This window comes from Peromyscus leucopus, chromosome 22 (genome assembly GCF_004664715.2).
Source record: "Peromyscus leucopus breed LL Stock chromosome 22, UCI_PerLeu_2.1, whole genome shotgun sequence".
In the NCBI taxonomy this organism is placed as follows: Eukaryota; Metazoa; Chordata; class Mammalia; order Rodentia; family Cricetidae; genus Peromyscus; species Peromyscus leucopus.
This window is the reverse complement of record NC_051081.1, coordinates 26,314,614-26,322,957: the sequence shown is the minus strand read 5'-3', so window position 1 is coordinate 26,322,957 and position 8,344 is coordinate 26,314,614.

Genomic DNA, 8,344 nt, shown 5'->3' with positions numbered 1-8,344 from the left:
GTGAGGTCCCCGCCGGCTTGGATGACCTGGAAAAGGAGCTGGAACCCGGAGGAGTCGCATGCTCCGGGCCTGGCTCCAACCCAAGGACTCTCAGGTTGCCTGGAAATCCTGGCACAAAGCGGAGCCCCTCCCTGGAGACCTTGGCTTCCCAAGGCAGTATCGGCTTCAGGTCATCACAGGGATGCGCCCCCATCCCACCCCTCCCCATCGCTCGGAAACCTTAGACTGGGGTGCACATTAAGCCCAGGTCGTAAACCACGGTCGACGTTAAGGTGAAGTTGAAAAGGAAGCGGACGCAACTGTTCGGGAAAGCAAAAATACTTGGGTGGAGTGTTAAAAGCCTCAAGGAAAATAATCGTTGGCAGGTTAAATGGCCGTGAGGTCGGAAGTCAAATATAAAAGCTGCAGAAGGGATACCAGAATTCTGACAAGCAAAACAGTCGGTGAAGATAAGGGACCCGGCCTTGTTGCCTTTCCTCAACCCACGACGGCCCGAAGTTTCCTTTGGCAGATACCTGGGTTCCACTCCAGATTCCTCAGAGTTTTACTTGGGGTTCATATTTCAAAATATATGTTCCATTTGGCACTAATGTATATATTTTATATATGAATTTATTGAGGAATATTAAACGTTACTGGCCTTAGTTAGATAAAGGTATTTTTATAAATATTTATGCACAGCTTTCATTACATATGGTATTTTTAAGAGTACAAATATGCATGTATATACATTTATGAAATACCATATGAAAAATTCCTTTTGCACACATAAAGACATTCCTTACACATATGTCTTGTGTGTGATTTCTTTTTTTTTTTTAATTTTTTTCTATTGTTAGCTGCTGTTCAAAGCAGTCCGTTTCCACATGTCTAAGTAAATAATTTCTTTTACAGTTTAGGCAAACATAGGGTGGCAGGTGGCTTGGAGGTTAGGACTTGTATTCCCAAACCCCATTTTCACTCTCGTGTGCTCTCTCTGTCCTCTCATCTTTTTGAATCGGTCTTTACCTCTGAGCCCTAAACAGTGCGTGCACAACCTACCTCTTCAAGGGTCTGGTGGCGCTGGTCTAATTTATCTCGGCTTCTTTGAGGCCTCGTGTTATTTGCTGAACACCTCATGTTGTGAATTTTCTTTCCAAATGAGTTCATTTCCTGACTTAGTTATGGCAGCCTTTAGGTTTCGTGGGTTTAGACGTTGCTGCTGGGAGGTTTTCCTGCTAAAGAAAAGGATGGAGAACTTTGCTTCGGGAAGACTGGAGAGTCTGGCACTCTACTCTGATTTTAGGAATGGGTGAAGACTTGAAAAATCAATGGGAACTTGGGAGCCTGGGACTAATAACTATAGCACACAGGACCAACAGATGAGTCTTTTTCTATTAGTTCCGACTGTAGACAACAGCTGAGTATTGGAGGTACCCCCCCACACACAGACACACAATCTACACAAGATACAGAGGACAGCATGCCAGAGTATACGACCAGGGCCTGTCACACCTGCTCACAACAGAGTGTGGTTCTATGTAGCCTTGGCTGACCTGGAACTGGATGTGTAGGCCAGGCTAGTCTAGAACTATAGAGATCTGCCTGCCTCTGCCCCCCTGAGCGCTAGAATTAAAAAATGTGTGTCACTACATCCAGCATCCCTTTGTTTTCTGAGACAGCATCCTATGTACCCTATCCCGGCCACCAATATCCTACGTAGCCAAGAATGACTTTGAACTCTTCCTCCTGCCTCAGCCTCCAGAGTGCCGGAACCGCAGGCACACACCGTCTTGTCTGGCTCATAGCAGTTTTTCTTTTCAATTCCTTATCATCTCTTTAACTGCCCCCAAGTGAAGCCAGCCAGACAAGACTAGCGTTAGCTCCACTGGCTTGGATGGGGTGGGGGTGGGGCGGCATGCACAGGAGCCCTGTCACGTGGGCTTTCATGTCAGGCTTCATCTTTCTATCCCTTGCTTGCTTTTCACCCAGCTCTGACCGCACCAGACTCCAAACTGTCCTGCAGTTTACGCCAGCTGAGTCCTGCCCTCTCTCTGTCCACGACGCTTCTTCTTCCCCCAAAGCTTTCAAAGCCTCCTTTCTCTGTTCATGAAGATCTTTTTTTCAAATAAGACTTCAAGGGTGAGGCTCTCCCTCCCCTAAAATAGCAGCCCCACCCAAATTCCCTTTCCCTGAATAAAGCAGGAAGAATAGTTTCTTCATGACCTGACATGACATCATCTGTATTTGCAGTCTTGGTTATGGCCTGTTTTCTGTAATGTACAGATGTAAAGTACTTTGTAGTTTCCGTACCTAAAACAGGGCCTGGCACGTAGTAGGCGATCAGTAATACCTGTTGAATAAAAAGCCCTTAATAACAACTGGCAGTGAGTCTAAACGTCTTGTTGACCAACGCTATAGCTACAGGATAATATTATATTAAACATTCCTGGGATATACCGCACCAGTGCTGAGACCAGAATTTCAACCCCTTCCTTTTAGTCTAACCGAGCAAGAAATATAAAACACATGGAACGTTTTAAGTTCTAAAATTCAAACATTTGAAAGCAAGGCTTACAAAAAATGTCTTTATAGTCCATGTATAATGCATAACTATTTTTCTTCTGGCGAAGCTGAAATGTACTCGTGTGTGCTCAGCTGGGGTTTTCCTCCCCAAATGCCACATTCGGATTGAACTGAAGCGTGCATGTTCTCCATTATACCCCCACCCCAAGTTAGATCTAAGTGTGTGTGTTGGGGGGGTGTTAAGAAAGTGGAAGGTTGGGACTTTTTATTTGACGGTGCTGGGGATGAAATCCAGGGCACATGCTAGGCACATATTCTATCACTGATCTACATCCGTAGCTTGATTAAAACTTAAGTGTGTCTCTAGCTACAGTTGAAGGATCCCCTTTGGCTCACTGATTGTAGCTGCCCTTGAGAGGAACTGCATTAACCCATGCTAATGAATTGGCTTCACTAGATGCCAGAAAGCTAAGAAATTTTCTAACCAGCAATTTCCTTGTAAATAAAGAAACTCAAGTCACCTTCTGGTTAACAGCCCGAGTTTCATCTAATCAAACAGAGCAGGAAATGGTATATTCGAGACTAGGTCAGCTTGCAGACTGCGGGCCCGGTCTACAGGTCTAACTAACAGGGCAGAAAATCTGCCTAGAACTTTGAAGACATTTGTGCAAGTTCAGTAACACAGGCCAGCACAACTTTAATTTGTGGATGAGACCTTCAGGTATAGATGCAGCCGGATCTAGCCGATTGTTAATGGAAACCGGGGACTGATGGTGAGTATTGCCTAAGATTTACATAGCTTTTGTTACTCTTAATAACATATATATATATAGTCTCCTGTCTTCATTTCAGGTTGTTCTGTCTGTGGTAGAGTCTCAGTTAGGGTTTACTATTGCTGTGAAGAGACACCGTGACCATGGCAACTCTTACAAAGAAAACATTTAATTGAGGGTGGCTCGCTTACAGGTTCAGAGGTTCAGTCCACTATAATCATGACGGGGAGCATGGCAGCATGAAGGCAGATGTGGTGCTGGAGCTGAGAGTGCGACATCTTGCAGGCAACGGGAAGTTGACTAACTCTTACACTGAGGGAAGCTTGAGAGAAAGACCTCAAAGCCCGCCCCCACAGTGACACACTTCCTCCAACAAGGCCACACCTCCTGATAGTGCCACTCCCTTTGGGGGCCATTTTCTTTCAGACCACCACAGGTAGTAAGGTGCTTAGGCCTGTAATCGGCAAACTAACAACTTAAATAACAACAACAACAACAACAAAACCTTTTTTACTTTCCAGAAGAGATTCGAGGGAACTTAAAAGGCTTTTGTGTACAACGAGTCATTCCTCAATCCACTCCCTTCCCCAGCTTTGAGAGTGTAATTAATTGAATCATTGCCATCATGATCTCTGGATATGGTCTTTCTCCAGGTATCCATATGTCTGCCTCTTAGCTGTCTTCAGGTTTCTGCTTTATTAGCTCCTCAGAGGCTTTCCAAGATGAAGTCCTGACCCTTTCTATCCCTTTACCTTCTCATTCTTCTCCACAGGACTTTACCACCCGACATACGTTTTTTTTTTTTATTGTCTTCCCTGGTCCCACATCATCTGAACATAAATTGCAGGACAGAAACATTGCTCATTTTATTCACCGCTACACCCCAACCCCTTGGCACATAGCAGGGATTTAAGCGGTTTTTGAAAGAATAAATAAATCCCCAGTACTTACTACCTGGCCCACAGTAAGTATTTGTTGAAGGAAACAATGCTTTGATGAGCCAATGATAGAAAAGATTTGTGCTTCACTCCAGGTCATACAGAGAGTGATCAATTGCTTATGTAGATCTCAGTCCTGACCGGTTCTTTCTCTGAATCTTCTTTCATCTGTGTGCCTGCTTGTACAAACCAAGACTTTTGTCTTCTTAACAGAATTTATTTGGTGCTGGACAAAATATGCATAAAGACTTGTGATAATGACTATAACATGAGCAGGAAGAAGCATTATTTCACTTCTGTCGGAGAAATGAAATGAAGGGGGGGAGGATATCTCTGCTGTGATAATCCTCTGTGTTTCCTCTCCTCTACAGGCATGGGAAAGACGTACCCATAAGCCTCCCCGACACACACAAAACAAACCCCTGCATCTCCAGATGCACTCGGTCTCCAAGGTCTCTCAGGTCTCTCTGCCACCAGCCATTTTTCTTGTTACCCAGAGTCAGAAATCTCTGTGCACAAAGGACAGCTCCTCTTCTGAGGGTTTGTTACAGGTCACTTCACTAAGATTCCTGCCCCCCTACCACACACACACACACACCCCACAAACAAAGGAACCAGGAAATGAACTATAGAATACACACAGGGCCTTCCGTCCTGGCATTTCTAACACAGAAAATGATATTTAAATATTTGTGGATGTGACCTTCAAATATAGATGTGGGCACAACCTGATTACTACTGCAAACCTAAGAGATATTTGTGAGCCACAAGTGATAGTCGTAATGCTCATCTTCTTCTCAAGGCCCCAAAATGGTTTACTCTCAGGGACCAGAATCTCACTCTGCTAACGCTCTGGGCTCTTGAATACACCTCTCCTCCTTGGTGGAGTGGCTGTTTGTTAGATTCTTCACCTGGCTGTTTACTTTGTAGGCAACAACAGACGAGTAGGTATGTGGCCTTGACAGCACCTGGAGCTACCAGGCCTCTGACTTGACAGGTTGGTGAACAACGGGAGGGCACCCTGTCACACACTCAATCCACATTCATGGGGTGCCCACTCCGTGCCAAGCTATCAGGCTGACACCCTGGCCCTCTCCTTGGACTGACCTATAGTCTTTTGCCCTTCAGCACCTGACTACATGTGAAGTCATGTTCCCAAAGCCTGCAAATAGACTTTCCCAGGACATCTAGATGTCTCGGGCTGTGTCTCAGAGCACTTTTCTGAGAGTCAGGAGACATTCAAATTGGGCACCCATATGGGAGTTATTGACACACAGAACACCTTTGCTTTGTATCTCAGCTCAGAAATGCAGAGAGAGTCGCACAAGACTGAATGCTAAACTGTTCCAAGGGAGTCATCCTCCGAGAACCTACAGAAAAAAATCTTTGTCCCTAAGAAGGACCTAGGACTTCCTTGTGTTTTTAAAATCTTATCTTTGTTGTTTCTAACTATGAGTCTGTCTAGAAAGCAAAGATTAAGAGTTGTATTCATTCATTCTGTTACACTGTAACTCCTAGGATTTATAGCACAGATTTGCTTGCGCTAGTGAACATGTTCTGACATTCTTCTTGTCTTTCAGCTTCTGTCTGTTGAACACCAGAATTCGAAGCACCATGACAGGAACTCCACGGGGCTCAAAGATGAACACACTTCCTACTCATGGGCAATTTAAACTTGAAACGATGATAAAAAAAAAAAAACAAACAAGCATACAACCAACTAATGCATGACAGCATGCAATAAACATCAGCTCCATATTTTACAAACACCTAAAAGCAACATATATTCCTCCATAGTTTACAAGCGTCTATATTCTCTCTCTCTCTCTCTCTCTCTCTCTCTCTCTCTCTCTCTCTCTCTCTCTCTCTCTCTCTCTCTCTCGATCTCTCTGAGACAAGATCTAACTATGTAGACCCGGTTGACCTCAAACTCACAGCAATTCTCCTGCCTCTGCCTCCGGAGTGCTTGGCAAGGACACCATTCTGATATGTTATCTGTTGAGGGGATAACAGACACAGAAATTAGAATCACATGACATGGATAATGTAGGATGTATGGTGTAGTAAAACTGACACGTGGCTGTACATTAGCAGTTTCGAAGGCTTCTCCTACTGAAACGGAATTCTAAGTGGGATCTCTGATGTACATTCCAGGCACAGCTAGCTGTCCCTCCTGTACTCTAGTGGGGAGCTCTTTGCTCTCAGTGTCCCACATTCTTTCTTACCAGAGTGTACTGAGATTCCTTCCTGACTCTTGTGGGCTCTGTTATGAGCTCAGTATTTATGTCCTCAAACTCATGCTTTAAGAATCTTAATCCCCAAAGTGATGGCATTAGGAGGTGGGTGGGGCCTGTGAGAGATGATTAAGGGCACCAGGATGTGATTAGGGATCGTACTTAGAAAAGAGTCTCCAGAGAGAGCCCTCAGCTCTTCTGTAATATGAGAGCACCATGAAGACAGATGCCTGGTAACCAGGAAGTGGGCCTTCACTCAGTGCAGATCGTGGTCTTCATTTTGGACTTTCCATCCTTCATAATTGAGGGAACTGTTTCTGTAAGCCACCCAGTATCTAGAATAGTCCTTTTGGTATAGCAAACCAAACAGACCAAGAGAAACTCCAAAAGACACAGCTGAAACCACTTTGAGATGATCTGCAAGGGGAGAGACTAATTTTGGATAGAGTAATAAGAATGCCTTGATTAATTAGTATGGGGTGAGTCCTGAACTTTCCTTTGCACAGGTCTGAGAGTGTGCCACATGTGGTAGGGATCTTTACAACTAGGCAAAATGGCCAGACAGAGAGTGTTCGTGAGAATTAAGGACACCATTAGTGAGTTTTATAGAGTAAGGGGATTCCTAGCAGAACGGCGAAGATGAGCTTCATCTCTGTCCTCCTGTGTCCTCCTCCTCCATCACCTTCTTTCTCTCCATCTCTCTGCTGCTCTCCTCACCACCAGAGCCCTGGCTTTCCTAGATTCTTATCTTTTGCAAAGAAAAAAGAAAAAAAATTCACATTAGCTCTAATATTTCATTTTCTCTCTCATGTGTGCACGTGGGGATGTGTGGCTGCAGCCTCCATTTGACTTAGCTTCCTATGTTCTTCATCTTCAAACAAAAGGACAAAGAAATCACATGAGCTAATGCAGAATTATAAAGGATGTTACTTATTAAACAAGGTTGTTTTCCAGTCATTTAAAGAATCAACCTTCTAGTAGGACCTTTGTTAAATTGGTAGATTGGAGTAAAAGGGTTATAAGGAAGGAGAGGTCCCAACTGGCTAAGGTTCAGCCTTCACTGAAGGGAACATGTGTTTGAGGAGGGCTTAAAAGAGTGAATGGTATGCCAACATTGTTGTAGGATGCATAGAATAATTTTCCTTGTATGTTAGAGTTCTAACCCTCTAGATACCAGAATTACTGTATTTGAAGATAATAAGCGAGATAAGTAAGGTTAGGTGAGATCATCTAAGTCATCTTAAATCAGTCTGACTGCCATTCTTATTGGAAGAGGACTTGGGACACACAAGGACACATCAGAGACAAAGTGGCCATCTTCAAGAAAGGAAGAGAAAGAAGGCTAAGAAGAAACCAGCCCTGCTAATCTTAGGCTTCCAGTTTCTAGAACTCTGAGGCAATAAATTGCTTTTACGTACTTTACGTCTTCTAGTCTTACAAAATGCCCAGTGTTGTTTTGCTATGGCAGTGTCATAAAACAGAGAGGCCAAGTGTAGACCAACAAATAGAACAATAAAACTAACAGTGAGAACATGATGGCTGTTCAGAGTCTGGAAACAATGTAATGGCCTGTGTTCAAGAGCAAAGTGGACCCCGGGTTTGCTGGTACTCTGGGGCCATTTGCCAGGCTTGTGGGTAGCCAGCAAGGTAGTCAGTGGGGTACCTGGATGGAGCAGACCCCTAGACTTGCTCTTGTGATCCCAGGCTGCTTGATAGATGGTGGCTTTTCATAGTAGGCATTTCTATGTGCTTTCAAGTTACCAAAAGTCGGTCTTCTGCTTACTCCTAGTCCATAGAGTTTGCAGAACTTAAAGACAGAAAAACACATGCTCTGGAGTCAGCAGTCAGGTTCAGTCCTCAGCTCTCCACCAGCAGCAGGTCTTGTGACCTGGGG